Source organism: Pseudophryne corroboree, chromosome 3 (genome assembly GCF_028390025.1).
Source record: "Pseudophryne corroboree isolate aPseCor3 chromosome 3, aPseCor3.hap2, whole genome shotgun sequence".
Classification (NCBI taxonomy): domain Eukaryota; kingdom Metazoa; phylum Chordata; class Amphibia; order Anura; family Myobatrachidae; genus Pseudophryne; species Pseudophryne corroboree.
This window is the reverse complement of record NC_086446.1, coordinates 434,916,124-434,939,117: the sequence shown is the minus strand read 5'-3', so window position 1 is coordinate 434,939,117 and position 22,994 is coordinate 434,916,124. Positions and strand designations below refer to the sequence as shown.

The 22,994-nt window shown below is 44.6% G+C and overlaps 1 long non-coding RNA gene across 1 annotated transcript in view; it reads right to left on the bottom strand.

The window, feature by feature from the left end:
* Positions 1–822: 822 nt before the first annotated feature.
* Positions 823–22,994, bottom strand: part of LOC135055869 (uncharacterized) — a 95,371-nt gene continuing 73,199 nt past the window's right edge. Inside the window, exon 4 of the long non-coding RNA XR_010243832.1 lies at positions 823–1,777. This is a non-coding gene — a long non-coding RNA (uncharacterized LOC135055869). The remainder of the gene's footprint in view (positions 1,778–22,994) is intronic.

Genomic DNA, 22,994 nt, shown 5'->3' with positions numbered 1-22,994 from the left:
AAAAATTACAAATAATGTAAGGGGCATGAATCGGGATTATTTTTCATTCCTGCGGTGGCCAACGTCTGGGTGTGCAGGGTGCAAAACTGGGGTATAAGGTAGTCTTTTCCTGCAATACCACGCCCCTTTATGCGAAGCCACACCCATTTCAACAAAGCCATGCCCCCTTTTTGCGGTGCACGCGCAGGTTCATCCCTTTACTAGTGCCAATTATGGGGATGGGGGGGGCAGAGAATTTTTTGGCTTGGGGGAGAAAAATTTCTAGTTACGCCACTGCCAGGAGGGACACAATGCTCTGCTCCTGGACTTCTCTCTTAATGTATGATTGCCGGCACCTGTTTTGAACAGGGTAATGGCTAAGAAAGGTGTTTCACTACAGGTGATGGCAATCATAAATTTAGAGGGAAGTCCAGGAGCAGAGCATTCTGTCCCTCCTGGAGAGGGCCATGTTGGGAGGTATGCCATAGACTTATTATCACTTCTAATGAAATGTATTTTTAAAATTTCTGTGGCGTCTCACTAAAAACATTGGAGGATTCATTTTCTTTGTATGTATTAAGAACTTCATACCTATTGGTTTGTGATGAAGAGGAATACTGGGGCAGATGTATTAACCTGGAGAAGGCATAAGGAAGTGATAAACCAGTGATATGTGCAAGGTGAAAAAGGCACCAGCCAATCAGATCCTAACTATTAATTTACATATTGGAGCTGATTGGCTGGTGCCTTTATCACCTTGCACATATCACTGGTTTATCACTTCCTTATGCCTTCTCCATGTTAATACATCTACCCCACTGTTCTTTCCTAAACAGTCTCCTCCCCGCTTTATCTCTCTGGACTTTTTGTCATTTAAAACTTGACTTTTCACTTCTACTTCTAACCTCACCCAGATTATTCAGCCAGTTAGCTGACGGATTCCGCTTACCCCTTAAGGGGTTTTAGTCTTTAAAGGTACCTTCAGTTCTAATTTCTGTCTGGGCTTTAGGCCAATTCCTTACCTGCCCTTTTTCAGAATCTTCTTTCTCGCAGCAGCTGAATTGTTTTATTTTTAGTTCTAGAATTTCTTTTTCTACGTTAGACACTACCTCCTCCATATATTCAATAAATGTACTACTGCATTTGGTATTTTTAGATGTTTCTAATACTTTTTCTACCTTGCACATTTCTTTTTCTCTCTTTAAGCATTTTTTTTTTCAAAAACAATTAACCGCATTAGATCTAGAGAGCATTCGTCTAAAATCCTATTCCATTCTTTCTGAAATTTCTCATCAGAATTACCAAACGTGGGATTTTTTTTATTATCCTTAGTCCTCTTGGGACTCTGCTGCACTTTATATAATTTTCAAGTCCTTTAGTATCCCACCAGATTCTTGTTTCTTTAATAAAAAGACGTTCTGCCTTCACATAATTATCTTCAGTGGTTTATAATATACATAATCTGACCTTATCTCATTCTCTATCATCATTAAAAATTTTGAACAGTGCTGGGATCGCTTTGATCTTAAATCAGCAAACTTAGACATTGTGACAACTATAAAGCAGCAATAGAAAAATTGGATACACAATAAAATAAAAAAGAAAGTCTTTCTATGCGCTTCCATTAGTAACCATCCACAAGTCTCATAGCACTACAAGTCCCACATATATTTTATGGAGCAATCCAGTTCTCACATATGTTGAGTAATTACAGCTGGTCTCTTTGCAGTCTAGTCCTCGTTAGTCAGGTCGGCGTCTTCCCCTTATATATCCCGAATCCAATACGGGCGTATAAATCCTAAAACAAAACGAACAAGGAGGCATCCAGTAGTGCATTTTCCAAAACAACTTTTCTCCGGCAGTGTCCACAGGTTATCCACAGGATAACAATGGGGTATGATGGAGCGTCAGCGGATTGGCACCAATCGATCAAAGCTTTCTGGCCTCCCAGGATGCAACGGGCCCGTCCATATATCCCCGCCCACTGGCTCAGGCAAATCAGTTTTTTGTTTGGTGCGGCAGGAGCCGGTCCATGGTCAGAGGGCTGCTGTTTTTTAGCAGTCCTAAGCTTTCTTATTTTTATAGTCTTACTATTTTTTTTGAGTGATCTTTCTAAACAGCGTCTTATACGCATATTAGAAAGAGTCGCTCATACAACTCTCCACCGGGTCGCGACAACGCTTACCCACGAGTACAGTGCTGTTTCAGCGGGCGTCTGTGTCGGCTATACTATCAGGTCCATCAGATGTTACCAGGCTGTGGCCGGAGCACGGGGAGAAGGTAAGGCATCGGTTCCGCTTAGCTAGATGGAATACGGACACAACTGCACTGTTTGGGGGGATACTACCAAACAGTAGCTGACGCGCCGCCACCGCGGGTGCTCCAGCGCTAGGCCTTAGGGATCATAGGCTCCAGGAATAGCATGAGGCCACGATCCCTAGGGTTGATGTCAGCAGGGGGAGTCAGACGCTCTGCTGGTTGCCCCTCCCTCCGGTTCATGACCAGTTTCTGCCGAATCTCCCGCCATGAACTGTTTCCTAGCTTCTGTCTCAGACGCTACCACCACGAGGGGACCCAGTCGCAGCATAGGCGGCTGTGTGACCGGTGCGTCTGTGTTCATTGATTGCTACCACGAGGGCACTCGGTCGCAGCATAGGCGGCTGTGTGACCGGTGCGTCAGTGTTCACTGAGCGCTACCACGAGGGGATCCAGGCGCAGCATAGGCGGCTGTGTGACCGGAGCGTCTGTGTTCACTAGGTTCAGGTGGCGGCAGTGTACACTAGTAGCGTCTGGATCCACTCAGCGTTCGTTAACGTATGATCGATCTTGGAAGCGGGGTGAGTCTCTACTGAGTACGGGTAATACAGCACTAAATCTCTATCTACCTTTTGAGTACGAATAGTTAGATAAGTGCATATTGCATATGAGTCTGTATACCCAGGGGCGTAACTCCCAGAGGCAATGGAGACACCTGCCTCCGGGCTCCAAGCTCTGAAGGGTCACCTTCATGTACAGCAGCACCTGTGTGGTTCACAGCGGTATCCAAGTGTGACCACTGCTCTTCCAACGGAGCTCTGTGGCACACCTGCTGCAGAGTTAATTGTCTCTGTCCCAGGAGCTCTGCTAACACCTGCAATAGGGGACAGGACGGCTCCTGCCTGGTGCCGCTCAGCCTGTGCTGCAGCAAGTGACGGTGAACCTGCCTCTCCTGCTGAACAGTAAGATGGGACCCGCAGGTGAACACTGATTCTGCATGCTGCTGATGGCTGAATCACAGCATAGACCAGCTGAGAGTGCATGAGTTTATACGCATGCACACACTAAAACATGCACATACCATGTTTGTTTTCCTTTTTCTTTCTTTTTTTATTAAAGGGGGGGCGGGGCACCAAACTCCAACTTGTCTCCGGGCGACTGGGCTGAACTTACGCCCCTGTGTATACCATTACTGTGGTCTCTTTTGCATTGCGTCTGAATGTTAGATCTGTCTAAAACATGATTCAGTAAATGTGTTCTCCTACATATTTAAAATGTTATTTGTAGTTGATAATATACTCATATTGCTTATTATACTAATATATAAACATGTGACTGTCTGCTAGTATGATGCTGACTTTACTATATGTCTGTTAAGTTTGTCTTGCAGATCCTCAATGCTGATGCATGGGAGGGTCGGATGGATAGCATTTAAAAAAAATTAAAGTGATTACAGTCACAAAATTGTGTAGTATACTGTGGAAGTGCTGATTATTTATCATGTATAAGAGCGGCAAAGGTGAGGACACTCATGTTTATTTTACAAAGCTGTGTTATCCTCATGATCTGGTTCAGGATGGTTTGTGTGCATAATGTTTTTTTTCGCTTCAGCAAAAATACAAGCAGATTCAGGTACAAGTGTATCCACCTTGGGTTTTCTTTGCACAGACTTTATCCAATAAGCTGAATGGATAATTCCTCCAAAATCCTGTACCAGGTATAGTCTTTACATGCAGATCCACCTATGGTGTATCACTCCCAGCAGCAGCTTCTCAGAGCCGATGATAAGTAAAAGCTTCACATTCACAGGCTACACATTGTCGAATTCATCGGAAGATGAAAGTCCAATTTATTCTACTTCATCATACAAAAAAGAGGTAGGTTCAGCTCTGGAATATAGCTGAGTAATTAAAGCAATGAGGTAGCCTGTGTTAAAAACCAAGGCACCTGTGTTTAAACATCCTAAAACCTGAGTGTCCAGAGTCAGAGTATCTCGGGAAAAGAGTATGATTCCGCACCAGTCCAAGGGTTTAGACAATGCTGTATAGTACCAGCATTAACAGTATAGAGCAGTGATTTTCAACCTTTTTTTTACTTGCGGCACACCGAACAATATTTTAAAATTGCCAAGGCACACCATCAGTTTCCCACAGAAAAAAAACAAAAAACACACATTGGCCCTCACAGTAAAAACAATCACATTGCTCCCCACATAAATCATGTTGCTCCCGACATAAATCCTATTGATCCCCACATAAATCAATCACATTGTTCCCCACATAAATCCTATTGCTCCCCACATGAATTATTCACATTATTCCCCCAATAAATCCATAAATCCTTATTCTCCCCACATAAATCCTATTGTTCCCCCCAGGAGAAATAAAATAACAAATATTAGCCCCTACTGGACAGCTGTCCTCCTCCCTGTTCCTCAGTGGCGGGGGTTGTTCATAGCGGAGTTCTGCGAATACTGAGCAGCAGGTGGGCGGGCGGGCAAGTGTGGATGTAGGTGTGCAAGGAAAGCCTTGTATGCAGGCGGGAACTGGACGATGTGTATGCAGGCAGGTGGTCTGGCTGGGTGGTGAGACGCGGCGGCTGTGACCTATGATATCACACCACCGCGTCTTCAAGGCATACGTCGCAACTGGAGCACGACTGATCCACTAAGAAGAGCCCGGGCCAACAGTTCACTCTGAAGGTGCAGGATGCTGCTCTGGCTTCGCGGCACACCTTGCAAGTGGTCGCGGCACACTAGTGTGCCACGGCACACTGGTTGAAAAAGCCTGGTATAGAGGAATAGTTCCTATTGCTTGTCCCTGGTGGTGCACCCAGAGTCAGAGAAAAACTTGGAGAAAATTGGCTTGCAGAAGACTCTTGTGTGGGTGCACTAGTTTATTTGTTTATATGACTAAATATTAAAACTTAACATTTATTAACTGATCATTTTAAGAAAAAATCCACACTCTCATATTCCACCACGGTTAGTTAGTAAAGATATAATGATATCTATATATACTCCTACAAATAGTTCACCGTATATCTCTCTTGGGGTGAAGTATCAACTACAGTGAGGTTGAGTAAATATGAGCACCAAAGTTCCAGTAAATACAAAGGTGAAAATTAATAAGAAATTAATAAAAAAAATGTATAAAAAATGTGGAAATGTTCTGGTTAGTCTGTCCTAAGAGACTTGTAGGGGGATGTAGACACTGTGGTTCTACACCCAAATCCTATCCAATCAGCACAAGCAAGGCTTGTTTTAATGAGACCTCAATGGGTCATTGGACCAGATAAATATTAACAGGAGTATGGATCCTAAGAAAGATATGTGTGCATAGGGAGGTGCCCTCTATAATGCCTCGTGATTGTATGTAGTAGGTTTTATCAATTTGTCCCAAAATGACTAAAAAAGAGACAACAAGAAAAGAGAAAAGAAGTAAAGAAGAGAAGAGAAAAGTTTGAGAAAGAAATGTGGTCATCCTGCTGTTGGTGTATAGTCGAGATGGGTCACAAATTACAACACCAGGTATTCTCTGGTATTAAGTTAGAATTCCTGAGAAATGGAATGCTAATTATCTTCTTCCAGTTGGGGATGTGTAAAAAGAGGTGGCTCCTAAGGTAGTTATGCAAGTGATCTATCTTTGCTTTCCCTGTGTAGGGCAGTCATAGGGAAAGCCTTGGCTTCGGCTTAAATGGCAAGGGCAGTGGTTGCCTGGGCTGATGCTGCAATGATCCTGGAGAAGCAGCATTGGACATTATTTCCTTCAGGGCATCAGCCCCAATTATACCTGCTTGCAGAGCAGTTTTAGCTGGAACGTGGAAGCTGATTCAGAATCTAGGAAAGGTTTTTGAATCGTTGTCCTTTTCTGGAAATATTCTCTTTGGTAAAAAAGTGACAGATATTCTGGAGTCAGAATCAGACTCCAAAAGGTCAAGTTCCTTCCACATACAGTTTTAAACCTAAAGTTCTGCATTTCGGCCCCTTTTTTTGGTCTCTAGGAAGAGTGAAAGCAAAAAGCCAATACAACAGGTCTGGGAAGAATAGGAAGGCATTGGGTTGCCAGAAGTCTGGTTGGGATCTACAGCTACACTACACTAGATAGGCCCAATCTCATCTGAGTTGGGAAGCTAAGCAGTGTTGGGCCTGGTTAGTACTCGGATGGGAGACCATCTGGAAAATGCCAGGGGCTGTAGAAAAATAAACCATCAGTCGGATGGTGTGGGCCTCTGCCTGGGGACCCCAGGCTGGGGTGAGTGACTTCTTCAGGTCACACAGATCTGACACCGTATCTCTAGGTATGATTTCGCCTTTAGGACAGCCCATCTCGGGTAGAGACGAAGGACAAGGCTTTGCAAGAAGCAGTTTAGAAATTGCTTCAGTCAGGAATAGTCATTCCAGTTCCTCTTGCAAACAAGGACAACGTTTTTACTCCAACCTGGTTTAAATTCGGAGGCCAAATGGGTTATTTCGGCTTATGCTCAATCTTAAAATTCTGAACAAATGCATTTGGAATCGTCACGTTCTTTATGCTTGGCATAGAGCCAGGGGATTATATGCTATCCCTGGATATACAGGATGCTTACCTTCATGTACCTATACCACTGTCCATCAGTGTTATTTAAAGGTTTGCTATCCTCCAACAGCATTTTTAGTTCTAGGCCTTACCCTTTGGGTTAGCCACAGTCTCCGGAGCATTTACCAAGAATATGGGGGTGATAACATCTTATCTCCGCTAGCAGGGGTTAAGAATTTTCCCATACCTAGACGATCTTTTAATCCTGGCACACAGGGATTGCTCTTACGTCATCTGCAACAGACAATAACGTGTTTGCAGAGGCACAAGTGGCTCATTAATGGTCCAGAAGTGTCTCCAGTTCTGTCACACCGGATGATTCACTTGGGGGCTGTACTGGATCATGTCTGCAGAGAGAAATTTTTACCTCGCAACAAAATATCCAGGGTTTAGTCTATGATTCAAGACTTGTTACACAGTCAAACGGTATCCATTCACGCAGCAATTCGGGTGATGGGTTTGATGGTATCTACATCGACAGAGTGAAGTATCCACAATTCCACTCGCGGTCTCTGCAGCGTCTGATTCTTACCAAATAGAATCTACAGTCACACCACACTGAATATATCCAATCTCATTGGATCATGGAAGATAAGCAGTGTTGGCCTGGTTGGTACTTGGAGGAACCACCTGGGAATACAAGGTGCTGTAGGTATTAATGGATTGCATCACATAATGAAAATGGACTAGGGTACTTACGATAAAAGTAAGAAGGTCGTCAGCCTGGTGGCCACAGGCATCCCAGCTGGACAAAGGGAAATCCTGTCGATATCAGATTGGGAAATTTCTGACACCGAGGAGCAGTGTCAGGAAGGTTGTGTTCCCTAAGAAGAAATTTGTCTGCCGTTAAAGGTTGGAACCTCGGGCCATATACAGGACACCGGTGTAGGCACAGGATAGTCTTCGTTGAAAACCAGTCCAGTTCAGCGGACAATGCAACGATAGTAGCGTACCTTAACATCAGAGAGGAACTCGCAGCTGAAAAGCGATGAAGAAAGTAAAGCACATACTAAGATGGGCAGAACTTCATCATCCAACCTTGTCTGCTGTTTTCATTCCGGGAATCCTAAATGGGGAAGTGGACTATCTCAAGTTGACACACCATTCAGAGAAGTGAATGGGCTCTACACCCGGAGATTTTTCCGGATTCCAGTAAACTAGAGGTGCTTGCCAGACATATATCTCATGGAGTCTTGTCTGAACAACAAAGTGTTCACATACGGGTCAAGAACAAAGGCTCCCAGAGTGATCTTTGTGGATGCCTTATCAGTGAGATGAGACTTTCTTCTGGTTTATGTGTTTCTCCAATCACCCTATTACCCAGGGTGTTGAGAAAGTTAAACAAGAAAACCAGCAGAGAATGGCAACGGATGCTCCACTTCTGCTTCCCCAACGTCCAGACCTACTGACGATCTACTGTCCTTGACAGCGTGGCCTTTGAAACAATCATCCTGAGGGCAACAGGATAATTCAACAGGTGATTCAAACAGTGTTCAGAGCAAGGAAACCTTCCTTAGCTCGCCTTTATCACCAAATATGGCAAGCCTATGTTCAGGAGTGCAGTGAAAGCAGGTTGGACCCTAAATCTTTCAGAGTTCCGGGGTCTTAGCATTCTTTCGGGCACGAATGGATAAAGGTTTGAAGGTGGCTTCCTTGAAAAAGCAAAGGTTGGCATTGACTGTAAGGTTCCAAAAGTAAATGACCAACTTACAGGATGTGCGTACTTTTTTCCAGGGTATGCTGCGCATTCAGCCTCTGGTCATTCCTTCTACAATGCCTTGGAACTTGTGTTAGTCCTGAAAGCCCTTCTAGTTGCCCATTTAAACCATTTTATTAAAATGGATCATAAATGATTTTTCTACTGACTACGGTGTCAGCTAGAGGAATATCAGGTTTGGGGACATTGTCATGTTGTTCCCCATTTCTGATTATTTTATCCAGATAAACCAGTTCTCAGAACTAGATCTGGGTATCTTCCCAAGGTGTTGACTAAGTTCCACCTTAACAAAGAAATTGTTGTCCCGGCTTTCAGGTTCCGGGCCTTTCTGCGGGAGATGCATCGCTGGACGTGATCCATGCATTAGGGATCTACGTGGATTGTACCAGTGCCATCAGAAAAGCAGATTCTCTCTTCATTCTCTATGGATTTCACAAGAGAGGATGGCCGGCTGGTAAGCAGATGCTGGCAAAGATAGCTTCAGATGACGATTTCAGAAGCATATTCTCTAAGCTGATCTCCCTATTCTGGCTAATGTCTCTGTTCATTCTACTTATAAGGTAGGTCCTTTTTGGACAGCACAATGTGGTGCTTAAACAGAACAGGTATGTAAGGCAGCCATATGGTCTTCCGTTTACACATTCATTAGACATTATGCCTTTGATACCTTTGCCTCTCACAATGCTGAATTCGGGCGAAGGATTCTCCTGTGCATCAGGAGCGTCCCCACCACTGAACTGCTTTGGGAAATCCCATTGTTATTCTGTGGATAACCTGTGGACCCTGCTGGAGAAATATACTTTATGGTAAGAACTTTATTTCTCCTAAGTCCATAGGTTCCACAGGGATCCCACCCTGATGCACCTGATTTGAGGATCCTTTTACTCACTAACCTCTTCCTTCTTGTACGGAAGGGTGTGCATGTATGTTCTTCTCGCCTGATTAGGGCTCTACATGTTGCTCCTGCCTTCTGCTTTGGAATCCAACTGATTTGCCTAAGCCAGTGGGTGGGGATATATGGACGGACCCGTTGCATCCTGGGAGGCCAGAAAGCTTTGATCGATTGGTGCCAATCCGCTGACGCTCCATCATATCCCATTGTTATCCTGTGGAACCTGTGGACTTAGGAGAAATACCGTTATCAACGATAAGTTCTTACCATAACGTATATTTATTAATATTCTAAACACAAGGTCATGATTGCTTACCAAAGCTGGCGGTATCAAAAACCGCGAATGTAACAGCATATAAGGTTTTCATTTAGCATGTACAGCTTACGGCAGCAATAATTCCATGTCTGTCTCTTGCAACGCTAGGCCACTCCCTTATGTGTTTCGTCACTGGGACTTCATCTGCTGCACCCAGGGGGAGGCAAACACACAGTGGGCACAGCCAGTGAAGTGGTGCTGACAAGAGGGAGAGGTCCCCTCTGTCTTAAGTGCCCCAGGACCCCCAAAGGCTTAAACCGCCCCTGCTCCAGTACCTTTCGAGTTACAAAGCTCAATTAATTGCATACCCAAATATACATTAAGCGCATGAGTATTATGTAAAATATACAGTTACAACTAACTGAGGCTGGCTCATTGGGTATGGATCATTAGGTCGACAATCAATAGGTCACCCCCATATGCCGAGATGGAAAAGGTTGACTAAGTCATAAGGTTAACAGGATCATTTGGTCGAAAAAAGGTAGACACCTGAAAAGGTCGACAGATTCAAAATGTTGACACATGAAAATGTCAACATGAAAATATGGTCTACACAAAAAAAAAGGCCAACATAGCATTTTTAAGGTTTTTTGGTATTGTTTTTCTCATCAAAGCACATGGAGCCCCAATGGGTTTGTCCGCCATGCTTGAGGTTACTATTCCTAATTGTAGTCCATGTGAATGGTAATGTATGAAAAAGTTGAACAAATTAAAAAAAAACTTGTGTCGACCATATGTGCAAACCTTTTACATGTTGAGCTATTGACTATGTCGACATAATTAAGGTTGACCTATCATCTGGATACTGGATCATTTGCTAGGCTACATAGACTCTAGGGCTAAAGCAGTATCTTGCATAATGCCTCATGCACTCAGGGTCTGAATGAGGCCCATGGGCTGAGTAGCTTATAACTGAACCCATATATTTAACAAGTTATTTTTGTGCATTACGGAAGTCATGAAAAATCAATCATTACTATTTGTTTAATAGGCTACACATGCCAAAATTGAGCAATATACAAATGAACCATTCTTGTTGCAAAACTTGTAATATGTACAAGAATGTTAAGAATTCTGTTTTAGACAGTTGTTTAAATTCATTTCTTGCCAATTAATGTAACGTAATGTTAAGAATTTCAAAAATGAAACCCTCTATGTCATTTACAGGCATAAAAATATGTTAATTCAGCCAAGACGTTGGGCCTAATTCAGACCTAATAACAGCAACACATTTTTTCTCTAATGGGCAAAACCATGGGGGTCATTCCGAGTTGTTTGCTCGTTGCCGATTTTCGCTATACTGCGATTAGTCGCTTACTGCGCATGCGCAAAATTCGCATAGCGCATGCGCTTAGTTATTTTACACAAAAGTTAGGTATTTTACTCACGGCGTAACAAAGTTTTTTCATCGTTCTGCTGATCGGTGAGTGATTGACAGGAAGTGGGTGTTTCTGGGCGGAAACTGACCGTTTTCTGGGAGTGTGCGGAAAAACGCAGGCGTTTCAGGGAAAAACGCAGGAATGGCTGGAGAAACGGGGGAGTGTCTGGCCGAACGCTGGGTGTGTTTGTGACGTCAAACCAGGAACGAAACTGACTGAACTGATCGCAATGTAGGAGTAAGTCTCGAGCTACTCAGAAACTGCTAAGAATTTTCTAATCGCAATTCTGCTAATCTTTCGTTCGCAATTCTGCTATGCTAAGATTCACTCCCAGAGGGCGGCGGCTTAGCGTGTGCAATGCTGCTAAAAGCAGCTAGCGAGCGAACAACTCTGAATGAGGGCCATGTTGCACAGCAGGAGAGGCAGTTATAACATTTGCAGAGAGAGTTAGATTTGGGTGTGGTGTGTTCAAACTGAAATCTACATTGCAGTGTAAAAATAAAGCAGCCAGTATTTACTCTGCACATAAATAAACAATATAGGCTACCCAAATCTAACTCTCTCTGCACATGTTATATCTGCCCCACCTGCAGTGCACATGGTTTTGCCCCTTAGAGAAATAATTTGCTGCTGCGATCAGGTCTGAATTAGACCCATTGATCCAGTGGTTTCCAAACTTTTTTGAATCACGGCGCCCTAGAATATCAGAATTTTTTTTCACGGCACTCCTAGGCCAAAAATTTCTTATTGAGAAATTTAGAAAGAAATATTACATTAAGTAGATCGCGTTTACATGTCATCCTTAGGGTCAGTTGTGTGGTGAGGGACAAGATTTGCTTCTGTTTGTCCACGTATTTTATGACTGGCAGCCACCAGCACTGGTTTTACCTATTATATTGACCATGAATAATTTGAATAAGTCCTAGACCACCAACCCAGGGCACCCCTGCAAGTGTCCCGAGGCACCCCAGGGAGCCAGGGCACACAGTTTGGGAACCTCTGCATTGATCTATATTGTGAAGTGAAATACGTACCTTGGCCCTCATTCCGAGTTGTTCGCTCGCAAGCGGATTTTAGCAGATTTGCTCATGCTAAGCCGCCGCCTACTGGGAGTGAATCTTAGCATCTTAAAATTGCGAACGATGTATTCGCAATATTGCGATTACACACCTCGTAGCAGTTTCAGAGTAGCTCCAGACTTACTCGGCATCTGCGATCAGTTCAGTGCTTGGCGTCCCTGGTTTGACGTCACAAACACACCCAGCGTTCGGCCAGACACTCCTCCGTTTCTCCGGCCACTCCTGCGTTTTTTCCGGAAACGGTAGCGTTTTTTCCCACACGCCCATAAAACGGCCTGTTTCCGCCCAGTAACACCCATTTCCTGTCAATCACATTACGATCGCCAGAACGATGAAAAAGCCGTGAGTAAAATTCCTAACTGCATATCAAATTTACTTGGCGCAGTCGCAGTGCGGACATTGCGCATGCGCATTAAGCGGAAAATCGCTGCGATGCGAAGATTTTTACCGAGCGAACAACTCGGAATGAGGGCCCTTGTTTTCACCTGCTAGATGTGGCATCATGCAAGTAGTGAACATTGAACCTAGTATGAAGAGCAGGTCAGAATATTATTAAGGCAGTAAGAAATTATTAAGGCATATATTTTTTTTAAGTAAACTTGTTCTGTTTTGATTTACCTGTGAATCAAAATATGTAATTTTGTGTCCAGCTGCCTATTAAAAACCTGTTAATTAGAGATTAGGGGCCTAATTCAGAGTTGATCGAAGCAGCAAATTTGTTAGCAGTTGGGCAAAACCATGGGGGTCATTCCGAGTTGATCGCTAGCTGCTTTCGTTCGCTGCGCAGCGATCAGGCAAAAAAACGGCACTTATGCGTATGCGGCGCAATGTGCACTCGCGTCGTACTATTACAACGAACAATGTCCTTTCACATAAGGTCTAGCGAAGCTTTTCAGTCGCACTGCAGACCGCAGAGTGATTGACAGGAAGTGGGCGTTTCTGGGTGTCAACTGACCGTATTCAGGGAGTGTTCGAAAAAACGCAGGCGTGCCAGGAAAAACGCAGGCGTGGCTGGGCGAACGCAGGGCGTGTTCGTGACGTCAAAACAAGAACTGAACAGTCTGAAGTGATCGCAAGCGCTGAGTAGGTCTGAAGCTACTCTGAAACTGCACTAAATTATTGTGTAGCCGCTCTGCGATCCTTTCGTTCGCACTTCTGCTAAGCTAAAATACACTCCCAGTGGGAGGCAGCATAGCGTTTGCACGGCTGCTAAAAACTGCTAGCGAGCGAACAACTCGGAATAACCACCTATGTGCACTGCAGGTGTGGCAGATATAACGTGCAGAGAGAGTTAGATTTGGGTGTGGTGTGTTCAAACTGAAATCTAAATTGCAGTGTAAAAATAAAGCAGCCAGTATTTACCCTGCACAGAAACAAAATAACCCACCCAAATCTAACTCTCTCTGCACATGTTATATCTGCCACACCTGCAGTGCACATGGTTTTGCCCAACTGCTAACAAATTTGCTGCTGCGATCAACTCTGAATTACCCCCTAGGTTATACATTTTGAAACAGTAGAATTTTACTCATTATTAGAGATGAGCGGGTCCGGTGAGAACTGGACCCACCCAAACTTTGGGTTCCGAGTCCGGCTCTGGGTTTCCCGCCTTACTCGGATCCCAAATCGAGAAAAAACGCCATCATCCCGCTGTCGGATTCTCGCGGGCTTTGGATTCTATAAAGGTCCTCGGTGATCGGCGCCATTTGCACTCTATGGAGAGAGTACTGAACGGACGTGTCCATCCCAGTACTGTGCTGTCGGGCTGGTGTATCTAAAAGGGGTGCTCTGCCTGCTGTATCTGAAAGGTGTGCTCTGTCTGCTGTATCAGTCCAGGGGTGCTCTGTATGCTGTATCTAAACTGGGGTGCTCTGTCCATACATCCAGGGGGCTCTGCCTCAGTGTTAATTAAATGAACCCAGTATAACATACAGGAGCTGGTGTGTCCTATTATCAGTATCAGCCTTGGGGTGCTCTGTCTGCTCAGTGGCATCACAAGGGGGGTGCAGCCCCCACCCGGGTGTCACCCGCCCGACTCCTGACACTGTGTAGGAGCCGGCACTGCAGCCACGGCACTCCCCGGGGGGCAGCCCCATCTCCCGAACTCCCAGAGTGACAAAAAAAAATGGGGTTTGGGACTTATAGCCTCCCCCTTTTTCCCGGCGCCGCATCGGGTGTACTTATAGGAAGTGACGCCTCTGTGTCTGCTGTATCTGAAAGGGGTGCTCTGTCCATACATCCAGGGGGCTCTGCCCCAGTGCTAATTAAAGTAACTCAGTAACATCCAGGGGCTGGTGTGTCCTATTATCAGTTCAGGGGTGCTCTGTCTGCTGTATCTGAAAGGGGTGCTCTGTCCAAACATCCAGGGGACTCTGCACCAGTGTTAGTTAAATAAACTCTGTAACATCCAGGGGCTGGTGTGTCTTATTATCAGTTTTAGTCCAGGGGTGCTCTGTCTGCTGTATCTGAAAGGGGTGATCTGTCCAAACATCCAGGGGACTCTGCACCAGTGTTAGTTAAATAAACTCTGTAACATACAGGGGCTGGTGTGTCCTGTCAGTATCAGTCCAGGGGTGCTATATCTGCTGTATCTGAAAGGGGTGATCTGTCCGTCCATCCAGGGGCTCCAGCCTAGTGTAAAATTAAAATAATAAAAGCTAAAAACAAAAAGCGTAAAAATATAATTATAAAAATATATATATTTTGTTTGTGCTATACCCCAGTGTACTATACAATTGTATTTTATTTTCATGAGTACTGTGACACTGCCAGTCAGACCGCAGTATATTATTATTTTGTACTCATACACGTATTGTGACACTGTAGGTGTTACATTTTTTGTACAAATTGTAGTGTGTGCTGTACCCCACTTGGGTCGTGTTTGTTGATAGATATGGAGGATGAACAATTGAGAGGAGAGGCATAGACGGCTTAAGTCAGGGCATGTAAAATCAAAGGAAATTAAAATTCGGATTAGTAAAACTCAGATTAGTGCAATCATATAACCAATAAATATACGTTATGGTAAGAACTTACCGTTGATAACGGTATTTCTCCTATGTCCACAGGTTTCCACAGGATAACAATGGGATATGATGGAGCGACAGCGGATTGGCACCAAACGATCACAAGCTTTCAGTCCTCCCAGGATGCAACGGGCCCGTCCATATATCCCTGCCCACTGGCTCAGGCAAATCAGTTGGATTCCAAAGCATTTAGGCAGGAGCATTATGTAGAACCCTATTCAGGCGAGAAGAACACACATGCACACCCTTCCATGCAAGAGGGAAGAGTTTAGTGAGTATAAAGATCCTCAAATCAGGTGCGTCAGGGTGGGATCCCTGTGGAAACCTGTGGACATAGGAGAAATACCGTTATCAACGTTAAATTCTTACCATAACGTATATTTCTCCAGCAAGGTCCACAGGATAACAATGGGATTTCCCAAAGCAATTTTTAGTGGTGGGGACGCTCCTGATTAGACAGGAGAACCTTACGCCCGAATTCAGCGTCATGAGAGGCAAAAGTATCCAAGGCATAATGTCTAATGAATGTATTAATGGAAGACCATGTGGCTGCCTTACATATCTGTTCTGCTGAAGCACCATGTTGTGCTGCCAATGAAGGACCTACCTTACGCGTAGAGTGAGCAGAGACATTAGCCGGAACAGGGAAATCAGCTCGAGAATATGCTTCTGAAATCGTCATTCGAAGTCATCTTGCTAGCGTCTGTTTAGTAGCAGGCCATCCCCTCTTGTGAAATCCGTTGAGAATGAAGAGAGAATCTGTCTTTCTGATGGCACTGGTACGATCCACGTAGATTCTTAATGCACGGACTACGTCCAACGACGCTTCTCCCGCAGAAAGTCCCGATACCTGAAAAGCCGAGACTACAATTTCTTTGTTAAGGTAAAATTTAGATACCACCTTAGGAAGATAACCAGACCTAGTTCTGAGAACTGCTTTATCTGGATAAAAAAAATCAGAAAAGGAGATTTACATGACAGCGCTCCTATATCTGATACTCTTCTAGCTGATGCCATAGTCAGTAGAAAGAGAACTTTAGCTGTCAACCATTTAAGATCCACTTTATTAAGTGGTTCAGACGGAGCACCTTGAAGGGCTTTGAGAACCAGACTTAAATCCCAAGGTACTGCAGGAGGAACAAAAGGCGGTTGAATGCGCAGCATTCCCTGGAAAAAAGTACGTAAATCCTGCAAATTGGCAATTTTGTTATGAAACCATACAGTCAATGCTGATACTTGCACTCTCAAGGAAGCCACCTTCAAACCCTTATCCATTCCTAGGGAGGGGCCTTAGACTGCAAACCTATTGCTGCCAGTAATGTGAGGTGCTACCTACTGAGACTTGTAGTTCTACAGAAGAAAAGGGGGGGTGTTGTAGGTGCACTGTCTCTAGCATTACTGATATCATACAGCTTAGCATATAATAAATAGTGGAGTTTAGTTATGTATTGATCAATGCATGAAGCTGCAGCCCCGCGGCAAGGGACTCCACTCTGCTGCAGTACCTAACACTATAGGGGTTCAAACCTAGGGCACGGGACCCCCCAAAAAACCACAGCCAAGCAACCTTAGGGCATCGCAGGGAATTATTATGTGTAGTGAGAAGGATTAAGGGATAGGTGAGAAAAAAAGGGGTGTTATGGGGTGAATTAATATAAGTGAAAAAAGTGTGTAACATGTATAATAAACAAACGGTGAAAGTGCCAAATTAAATGTAATGCTGCGATGCCCTGTTGTCGCCCAGCCACGGCAGTCCAGGAGGCCCCGTACCCCAGGAGCCACCCCATTGCTGACCTATTGTTCAGAATAATTGGATTTACCTAGAATTGTGCCATATTCACAAGTGCAGTCATGCTAGGTACCCTAGTTAAAATAAATGAGGGTCAGGTGAGGGTGGGTGCAAGTCTAAGAATGAAGGTGTCTCACTCCTTCAGGTGTGTCTATACAAAACACTTTTAGTTTGCTAGGGAGGGGCCTTAGACTGCACACCTATAGCTGCCAGTAATGTGAGGTGCTACCTACTGAGATTTGTAGTTCTACAGAAGAAAAGGGGGGGTGTTGTAGGTGCACTGTCTCTAGCATTACTGATATCATACAGCTTAGCATATAATAAATAGTGGAGTTTAGTTATGTATTGATCAATGCATGAAGCTGCAGCCCCGCGGCAAGGGACTCCACTCTGCTGCAGTACCTAACACTATAGGGGTTCAAACCTAGGGCACGGGACCCCCCAAAAAACCACAGCCAAGCAACCCCAGGGCATCGCAGGGAATTATTATGTGTAGTGAGAAGGATTAAGGGATAGGTGAAAAAAAAAGCGGTGTTATGGGGTGAATTAATATAAGTGAAAAAAGTGTGTAACATGTATAATAAACAAACGGTGAAAGTGCCAAATGAAATGTAATGCTGCGATGCCCTACGCACAATTCTAGGTAAGTCCAATTATTCTGAACAATAGGTCAGCAATGGGGTGGCTCCTGGGATACGGGGACTCCTGGACTGCCGTGGCTGGGCGACAACAGGGCATCGCAGCATTACATTTAATTTGGCACTTTCACCGTTTGTTTATTATACATGTTACACACTTTTTTCACTTATATTAATTCACCCCATAACACCCCTTTTTTTCTCACCTATCCCTTAATCCTTCTCACTACACATAATAATTCCCTGCGATGCCCTGGGGTTGCTTGGCTGTGGTTTTTTGGGGGGTCCCGTGCCCTAGGTTTGAACCCCTATAGTGTTAGGTACTGCAGCAGAGTGGAGTCCCTTGCCGCAGGGCTGCAGCTTCATGCATTGATCAATACATAACTAAACTCCACTATTTATTATATGCTAAGCTGTATGATATCAGTAATGCTAGAGACAGTGCACCTACAACACCCCCCCTTTTCTTCTGTAGAACTACAAGTCTCAGTAGGTAGCACCTCACATTACTGGCAGCTATAGGTGTGCAGTCTAAGGCCCCTCCCTAGCAAACTAAAAGTGTTTTGTATAGACACATCTGAAGGAGTGAGACACCTTCATTCTTAGACTTGCACCCACCCGCACCTGACCCTCATTTATTTTAACTAGGGTACCTAGCATGACTGCACTTGTGAATATGGCACAATTCTAGGTAAGTCCAATTATTCTGAACAATACGTCAGCAATGGGGTGGCTCCTGGGATACGGGGCCTCCTGGACTGCCGTGGCTGGGCGACAACAGGGCATTGCAGCATTACATTTAATTTGGCACTTTCACCGTTTGTTTATTATACATGTTACACAATTTTTTCACTTATATTAATTCACCCCATAACACCCCTTTTTTTCTCACCTATCCCTTAATCCTTCTCACTACACATAATAATTCCCTGCGATGCTCTGGGGTTGCTTGGCTGTGGTTTTTTGGGGGGTTCCGTGCCCTAGGTTTGAACCCCTATAGTGTTAGGTACTGCAGCAGAGTGGAGTCCCTTGCCGTGGGGCTGCAGCTTCATGCGTTGATCAATACATAACTAAACTCCACTATTTATTATATGCTAAGCTGTATGATATCAGTAATGCTAGAGACAGTGCACCTACAACACCCCCCCTTATCCATTCCTGCCTGAAGGAAATCCAAGATCCTGGATACTCTGAAAGATTTTGGGTCCATACTTCTTTCACTGCACCAATGAATATAAGCTTGCCATATTCGGTGATAAATGCGAGCTGAGGAGGGTTTCCTTGCTCTGAGCATAGTTTGAATTACCTGTTGTGAGACTCCTCGACTTCAGGATAGAGATTTCAACAGCCACGCCGTCAAAGACAGTCGATCCAGATGCCTGTGATAACAAGGACCTGCATCAGTAGATCTGGACGTTAAGGGACCAGAATCGGAGCATCCATCGACATCCTCTGCAGATCTATGTACCAATGCCTTCTGGGCCAAGCCGGAGCTATTAGCATCACAGCACCCTTTGCTTGGTTTATTTTCCTCACCACCCTGGGTAACAGGTTAATCCAAGGAAACAGATAAGCCAGATAAAAGTCCCATTTCACCGACAAGGCATCCACAAAGATCGCTCCGGGATCCCTTGTTCTTGACCCGAATGCGGGCACTTTGTTGTTCAAACGGGATGCCATGAGATCTATCTCTGGCAACCCCCATTTGTCTACTAGAGTCTAAAAAACCTCCGGGTGTAGAGCCCATTCGCTTGCTTGAATGGTGTGTCGACTGAGAAAGTCCGCTACCCAGTTTAGGACTCCCGGAACAAACACTGCGGACAAGGCTGGAAGATGGAGTTCTGCCAACCTTAGTATGTGACTTACCTCCTTCATTGCTTTTTGGCTGCGAGTTCCTTCCTGATGGTTGAGGTACGCTACTGCCGTTGCACTGTCCGTGCGGATCTGGACTGGTTTTCCTTGCAGAGTGTCCTTTGCCTGAATCAGTGCCATGTATATGGCCCGAAGTTCCAACAGGTTTATTGGCAGGCAACCTTCTTCTGTGGTGCACTGTCCCTGGAACCATAATCTTCCGGACACTACTCCCCAGCCCTGAAAACTGGCATCCGTTGTCAGGATCTCCCAATCTGATATCCAAAAGGGTCTGACCTTGTCTAGATGGGATGTCTGCACCCACCAGGTTAATGACCTTTTTACCTTTACTGGAAGTACCATAGTCTGTTTCTTTATTGTCTGATGTACTCCATTCCATCTGGCCAGAATCAGACGCTGCAGAGGTCTTAAGTGGAATTGTGCATACTCCACCATGTCGAATGTTGACACCATCAAACCCATCACTCGCATTGCTGCGTGAATTGATATTGTTTGACTGTGTAACAACTCCTGAGTCATTAACTGCACCTTGGATATCTTGTTCCAAGGTAAAAATATTTTCTGCAGACTTTAATCCAATACAGCCCCCAAGTGATCCTCCGTTTTGACGGAATCAGAGATGACTTTGCCCAATTTATGAGCCATCCGTGCTTCTGTAGACAAGTTATTGTCTGTTGGAGATGGCCCAAGAGAAATTCCTGGGATTGTGCCAGGATTAAAAGGTTGTCGAGGTATAGAAAAATTCTTATCCCCTGCTTGCGGAGATAAGCTGCCATAACCACCATAATCTTGGTAAATACTCTGGGGGCTGTGGCTAACCCAAAGGGTAAGGCCTGGAACTGAAAATGTTGCTGGAGGATGGCGAACCTAAAGTAACACTGATGAGACAAAGCTATAGGAACATGCAGGTGAGCATCCTGTATATCCAGAGATACCATGTAATCCCCTGGTTCCATGCCAAAACTACGGAGCGTAACGTCTCCATGTGAAACCGAGGTACCCAAATGTATTTGTTCAGCATTTTGATATTGAGAATTGGCCGGAATGACCCATTTGGCTTCTGAACCAAAAACAGGTTGGAGTTAAACCCCTGTCCCCATTGTGCAGGGGGAACTGGAATGATTACTCCTGACTGAAGCAATTTCTGAACTGCTTCTTGCAAAGCCCTGGCCTTCGTCTCTATCCGCGATGGGCTGGTGCAGAAGAACCTTCGAGGAGGATGCTTCTTGAAGGGAAAAACATTACCCAGAGATACCGCTTCTTGCACCCAAGCATCTGTTGTCGACTGCTGCCATATGTGTGCAAACTGAAGAAGTCGGCCCCCTACCCTGGAGTCCCCCCGGTGGAGCCCTGCACCATCAGGCTGATGGCTTATATTCTGGTTTGGAAGCTGGCCCTCTGGTGCCCATTGCTTCTTTGCCTTACCAAACTTATTGTATTGGGGCTGCTTAGAACCACTTTTTCCTTTTGTTTTTCCTTGCGACCGAAATGGCCGAAAAACCGAACCCTTAGGTCTGGGGTTATAACTGGCAGGAAACCTGACCTTCTTGGATTCTGCTTCTGACTCCAGAATATCTGTCAATTCCTTACCAAACAGAATATTCCCAACAAAAGGCAAAGATTCCAGAACCTTCTTAGATTCTGAATCATCTTTCCATGTACGTAGCCAAATTGCTCTGCGAGCAGCTACCATTAAGGCTGACGCTTTGGAAGCAATAGTACCCATATCTATTGCCGCTTCTTCTAAGAATACCGCAGCCTGCTTCATGTGAGCTATATGGGATTCCTGCTCCCTAGTAGGTGCTGAAAGCCCGTCTTCCAGTACCTCAGCCCATTCAGCTACCGTCTTTGCCATTCAAGCTGAAGCCATAGCTGGCCTTATGACTGTCCCTGACAGAGAAAATATGGTTTTCAAAAACCCATCCACTCTTCTGTCTGTGACATCATTTAATGATGTTGACGGTAAAGGCAATATAGATTTTCGCACTAATCGAATGACATGCATATCTACCTTAGGAGGCACTTCTCTTTTTAAACAGTCCCCAGTTTGAAAAGGGTAATAGGAATCCCAATTTTTTTGAATTCTATATTTGTTATTGGGTGTAGCCCAAGCTTCCTCCGTGATTTCCGTCAGCTGATCTGACCCTGGAAACTCGACCCTAACTGTTTTGGGACGTTTAAACACAGGTGCCTTAGTTTTTAACACTGGCTCTGCTGAATCCTCTAAGGATAGAATAGCCTTCATTGCTCCAATTAATTCAGCTATATCCTTTGAGCTGATACCTTCTACCTGTTCTTCATATGCTGAAGCAGAGTATATAGAGCTGTCATCATCTGATGTATCATCCTGTGTAGCCTGTGAATTAGATGATATATTTACACTCGGTTTATCACCTTGTTTCCTTGGAGAAGCTGTTGGGGATATACCGTAAGAAGGGAGCTGCATGTATGGGTTAATAGTGTACCCTACTCCTGGTATTGAAGCTGTAGGGATTACCCGTTCAGCTATACTGGACAAGGTCTGTGCAAACATAGCCCAAGGTGGATCTACCTGCCTTTGAACAGGGATCTGCCGAGCAATCTGCTGAAACGCAAAGCAATTTGTACATAACCCATCATGTGCCAGATCCTGAAAGGGTAATCCCACTTTGCAGAACAAACATGTTATGAGTGTTGGTGTTACTGTTAATGTAACCTCGTCACTTTTGCAGCTCTTAGACATGATAATCAGCTTTTCACAGTGTACTACACAATTTGTGACTGTATTCACTTTACTATATTAAAGTGGTATCAATCTGACCCCATCCCATGCACCAGCATTGAGGCTCAGAAGAAACCACTGACAAACATATATAAAGTCAGCAATCACACTAACAGTCAGTCACATGTTATATATTAGTCATATGAGCATATTATCAACTTTAAACACATTTCAAAGTATGTAAGAGTACATTTTACTGAATTCTGTTTTATACAGATCTTTGACGTATTCAGACGCATTGCGAAGAAAACCACAGTAATGTACACAGACTCATATGCAATAGACACTAAACTTAACTATTTATACTGACAAAAAGTAGATAGAAATTTAGTGCTGTATAACCCGTACTCAGTAGAGTGGGATACAGGGAGACTCACCCCACTTCCAAGATTGATCAATACGTTAGCAAATGCTGAGTGGATCCAGAAGGCACTAGTGTACACTGCCGCTCCAGGAACTTTTAGTGAACGCAGACGCACCGGTCATACAGACGCCTGTACTGCGATGGGGTCTCCTCGTGGTAGCACTTAGTGTACACAGACGCAGCGGCTATGCTGCGACCGAGACCCCTCATGGTAGCATCTAAGACGGAAGTGAGGCAATCAGTTCATGACGGGAGACCGACGGAAACTGGTCATGAACTGGGGGGAGGGGCAACCAGGAAAGTGTCTGACTCCCCACCGCTGACATCAACCCTAGGGATCGCAGCCTCA